The sequence below is a fragment of the Carya illinoinensis genome, chromosome 2, assembly GCF_018687715.1.
Source record: "Carya illinoinensis cultivar Pawnee chromosome 2, C.illinoinensisPawnee_v1, whole genome shotgun sequence".
NCBI classification, from domain to species: Eukaryota; Viridiplantae; Streptophyta; class Magnoliopsida; order Fagales; family Juglandaceae; genus Carya; species Carya illinoinensis.
Window position 1 is genome coordinate 19,646,449 of NC_056753.1, and position 6,000 is coordinate 19,652,448.

The following is a 6,000-nucleotide window of genomic DNA, read 5'->3' on the forward strand; positions in this document are numbered from 1 at the left end:
GGTATTGGTCCTGTATAAGGCAGTGAGAATGAGAAAAGGATAAGCAAAGATTAGAATATTTGGTGAGCTTTGAAACAGATAAGAGATTAACAGAAAATGAAGGTACACATAGTACATTTGATAAGAAAATTTGATTGGAAAGGCAAATTGTGCCAATATGAGTGGCTGGAACTGTTTGGCCATTTGGCAGGTTTATTGATGTGTTAATATCTTTGGGAGGAAAGCAGTATAAAAGTGGTGAACAGATCATATGATCTGTTGCACCAGTGTCGAGAATCCAATGATGATTGGATTTTTGAGTAAATGAAGTAGGATATTTAGAGACATTACCAGAGAAGTTTGAAGATGTAATAAGATTGCAAGTTGAAGGCTGAACAGTTGTGGAAGGCTGAGAATTGTTGGCAAGAGATATGAGTTTATTGATTTCTTCAGCAGTTAAAGAAAACCTTGGTTCCTCATTGTTGGTTTGATTGCAGACTTCAGCTGAAATGGCATTATGAGCAGAGTAATTTCGTTTCCCTTTTGGTCCAGTCCACCCAGGGGGATAACCATGAAGCTGAAAACATTTTTCAATGGTATGACCATTGTATCCACAATGTGTGCAGTGAAGTGAAGTTTTCTTGGATTTTTCTTTTGAGAATCGATATGAAGAAGCTGCTGGGTTCAACTGCTTTACCATCAGTGCATGAGTTTCACTAGAAACTGAATTGCTAAGCTGTCTTTGAGACTCTTCTTGAATCAATAGAGAGAATACTTTGGCCATAGTTGGTAATGGGACAGCAAGAAGTAATTGGCTTCTAACAGAAGCATAGGAATCATTCAATCCAACAAGAAACTTTAAAACATAGTCAGATTGCTGTCTTTGTAGCAAGAAAGTAAAAAGATCACATGTACAAGATGACATTTTTCCACATGTGCAAGTAGGAAATGGACGATAACTCACATACTCATCCCAAAGTGTTTTGAAGGCACTAAAATATTCTGTGATTGATAAAGAACCTTGATTAATGCAACTTAATGACTTCTCAAGATGAAATATTCTCGGTCCATCACTTCTCAAATACCGAGTCTTCAATTCATTCCATAGATCCAAGGCTGAGGCAACATACAATATACAAACGAAATAACTTGACATGGCTCTGATACCATGTTAAGAACTTGACAAACAGAAGATTAAATTCTAGATAACTAGAAAAACAGAGAGAAAGAAAAGAAGGCTATCGTATATTGCATTAAGGCTACTGAATTGAATGAATTGATACAAACGTTTTACATGTATTTATACAGATATGAGAAGAGAATAACAGATGGTGGCTTATTAATAGAAATAACTGTCAATATACATTCTCTAATCTGCCCTTCTCATATTTAGCTTTTAATTCCATATCTTCTATTTTTGATGCTATACTCCAACAAATGTTACATGGTGCAAGGGATGAGAGGTCCTATCTAGAATATGGGGGGAGACTAGACAGAGTTCTAGTTTCTCCAAAGCTTCCTGAAACCTACAGGTAGTTGAGAGTTAAGCATCTACCTAGGGGGTATGTTCGTACCATAGCCCTATGTTCATGATCTCCTCAGGGCACGTTGATCATGTCATTCATGGCCTGCATCCTTTCAGGTTTCAGAGAATGCGATGCCAACGTCATGATTTCAAGAAGATAGTGCATGATAGTTATTCTAATTTGCAAGTACAAAGCAAGGGTCTCTATAAATTAGCAGCTAAATTAAAGAGAGTGAAGCTAATCCTTAAAACATAGGATAGGGAGTGTTTTGGGAGGGTTGACAGAATGATAAGTGTATACATATCATAGTTTGATGGCTTTATTTTACTCTCTATTCTTCTTTTTTCTTTTTAGCTTAATTTATGGTTTTTTAAATATTTAATTCCAAGGTGTCAGCATATTGTTACCAGGTATTCATCTTAAGTGAGGGCTCCTAATAAATTCGGAGGTCATCTTCTTCTTAAAAAAATAAACTATATCCAATCAACTTTTTAAAATTTAAAACATTGAAAATATAAAATAAAAATAAAAATAAATTAAGGAACTTTTAAAGAAACAAAAAACTTTACAAATAAGAAACAAAAAATTTTATATTAATTTTTATGAGAAAAATAAAATAGTTAAGAAATACTAAATAAAATCAAAATATAAAGATAAACTAAAAAACAAAAAATTTTGAAAATAAAAAACTTATCATTAAAATAATAGGAGAAAAAGCCATTATCGACTACCTTGTTTGTGGTGGAAGCCACCGTTGTGCGAGCAATGAAGCCACTACTGAAAGCGGTAGAAGTTGAAGGTGCGCTGTGCACAATTTGTTGTCTTGAAATGTTTCCTACAAAAACTCGAATTCTCTTTCTCAAGATCATTGGTTATTGAAAACGGAAACATATAGTAGAAAAACTAGCATCAAATGGGCTGGACTGTGGTGGGCTAAGTTTCTTCACACATACCTGTGATAGTGTGTGGAGACCATGCGCCAGTAATTGTGAGATGGGATGAGATAAATCTGAAAGATCTTGAGGTGGAGTTGCATGGTGGGGCACATGTTGATAAATTGGTCACCGGAGTACGATATATATGACCAAAACTAAGCTGATGGAAAGGAGAGATAAAAAACACAAGGATAACAGTATTGCAAAATGAACAGAGAGGAGGATGGGAGCCAATCTCCTCTCCATTGGAAACACACGAAAAGAATGAGTAGCTTTTTTGGCTAGAGAAGTGGGAGTTTCTCTTTCTAGAAATAAAACAAACAAAAAACTATTTTTCTATTTTATTTTATGATGCCTTATTATATTCTTCAATGTTTTTAAAATAATAACTACTTTTGACTTTTTTTAAAAAGAAAATAAACTATTTTTTTCCTTCTTTTTTAAGTTAAAGTTTTTAAAGCATTTTTAAATTTATCTTTATTTGACTTATTTTATATTTTAATATTTTATTGTATTTTTAATAATTTTCTATTTTTATGCTGACATGGCAGGTTTACTTTACATTTTTTTAATTTTGAAAAAACTGACTATATATCTATATGTACCATCCAAACTGGCCCTTAGCTGAGAGTTTATAAAATATTATAAAATATAAAAAGAGATGAAGAACAGACAAGAAGGTAGAGAGAATATGAGGACTACATCTTTATTATTTTCATTTGTGTTATAGAATACATAACATCTATTCCTATATATAAGTGAATGCAACCCTACAAAATAATAGAAATATAATAAATCAATTATTATATTAATTGATTTACACAATAAATTAAACATAGTAGATAATATATCATATTACCATACATATATTAAAAGAGTAATACTAGATACAATTATAAGTTGTTCAAATATGTCGAAATTAAAAAAAAAAATTATATCAAAATACTGATTTGGATTTATCGTCCAACATCTAAAAAAAATCTCAAATTTTATGTGTTCTTTGAGTGTGGTGGTAACATTTATTGTGGTGACAATGATGTTATTTTTATTTATCCGTATTATTCTAATGTATCTTGATTTTAATTTTGAACTAATTTTTTTGTTTTCTAATATATCTAAATATATAATTATTATATTTACCGACATATCATTATGTAAAGTTTGCTTTTGTCTATATGCATTAAATTATTCATTAATCAAATTCTTTTTAAAAAACCATATTATTTTTTGTAAAAAACTTGTTTAACCCAATTAAGCAAATGTATTTTATACGTGCTCCTAACCTAGTATTTAAAAAAGTGTGTAGCGCTTATGTTACCTAATACAAATGATATTTAGACCGGGTTTTAATACACATGGTCTCTCTAATTTAATGGCATTAGCTATTGGAGCCTGGCCTTGATTTATACATGAGGATGCATGCATGAAGAAAACGATGAATGGTGACGTACTATATATCCGTCGGCGAGAACAAAAAGATCAATGAAGATATTTTATCCCTACAAGAGTTTGGATTTTTTGAGACAAATTATTTTATTTTTAAAAATTCAAAATGTGTTCCTAAATATTTTTGTAGATGAAAAAATTTCGTCTTTGTTTTGTCTCAAAAAGCCTATCTCGGAATATAATTGGAGATGGAAAGTGATTTTTGTTTCAAAAAATCATTTTTAAAGACGAAATTAGGTTGACTAAGTCGAAACCGTTCAAACAGGTTTTTTTAGAAAAATTATTTTCGTCTTAACAAAATGTTTAAATGGAAACCTATCTATTCAAACTGACACATACCGTTCAAACTATAAGAATTTTTATTCGAAGTAATGATTATATTTGGTCATGTTCAAACAGATTTTATGGTTCGAACGAATAAATTTTTCAAATGATTTGTGTTCGAATATAAATTTTTTCGTTTGAATAGACTTTTTATTTTAAAAAATTCTGTCTGTTCGAATGGGGTTTTGTATATTAATATTGTTTGAACAAATATTTTATTGTCTGTGTTACTTGGTTGTCGATCGAATGAGTTAGTTTTTGTTCGAATGAGTTAGTTTTTGTTCGAATGGATTTATAAATTGTAATTGACTGTTCAAATAAGTTATTTACTATTCGAACGTTATTAATGTTACAGAACAATATTAAAAATATCATACTAATATTATAGATATTGTAATTCAAACATCACAATTGTTCAAATATTTTGGAACATCATAATTGAAAGACAATTAAAGAATAAATAAATTTTAAAATTGTCGTGGTGGCATAGAGGTTTGGGACATAATTGGCTACCACTGTTCAAACATTTTTTGGTTATTCAACTCTAGTCTCTTATGCACGTTCTCTTCTAATCTCACTTCAAAATCTGCTGCTTGATCTAATCGAGTCAACAATTCCTTTTCCTTGGACCTCAAACGTTCTATGTTCTATCTCAAGTGCTGCTTTCTCTAATGCCTTAATCTTGTCATTATTCAATCTGGCTTTAGAAGAAGATGATGATGTCGAGGATGGCTTCATGCAACGTCCTAAGCCCCTCAAATATCCAGAATGTGATTAAAGAAATTGAGAAAGGATCTGAGCATCGTTGATAGTTGATTTATCAGATAGATGTACAACAGTTTCCTTAAGAGATATCATCTTGTCCTAAAAGAAAACATTAAAGTTAATATAATTAACAAAAATATTGTATTAGACTTGAATTAAATAAACTTTAACTTATATAATTTGCCTCTGCTTCGGGACTGGTTCAAGCATCATCACGATTTTTATGTGCTTTAACATACAATTGGGTTAGATCATAATTAGTAGGACATTTTTCTTGATGCAAAATGGAAATCTAGACTAGAACTTAATCGGAAAAATGTATATCTTAATATTTAATGAGGACTAGAATAACTGACTATTTTTTTTAGACAAATAATGAAAAGATCGAGAATCTACATGATGGTGTATCATTAAATTTGATATATTTATTTTGTTCACAATAGCCCATTGTTAAAAAAAAATTATAACTGTATGTTAAACATTTATCATATACTATTAAAAAAAAATAGCAACAAAATTACCTAATAAGCACGATCTTTAAACATATCACAAACATTCTCCCATTCGTTTGGTAGCATTGCTTGGAATGAATTTTGATGCACTTCTATCATAGTATTGCACTTCTGATAGTGTGCATGACATCTACTTTTGTACCTCCGGAATGCATTTGATATTAGCTCGTCAACCATTAGTCGATCCTCTCGTCGGCCAAAATTAAGTTCAAACTCGTTCTTGAGTAAATTATAAACAATTAGTATAAATACAAACAAACTTTAAATCAACGTGTTATACTTAGTTTCTTGGGATGTAGCTTGTTACTAGGCAACATTTTTTGATGTCGTATTTCACATCTTAGGGAACTTTAACCCAGGAAGATGTAACCATTGGTACATACGTGCGAGTAAGGTTACCAACATAAGAAGCAAGCCAAGCTACCAAATCCCCAGAGCCAGCGGTTGGATCATCAGGAATTTTCAACTTTAATTTTGCCTACTTCCCTTACTTTCTTTATGCAGACACCCCTC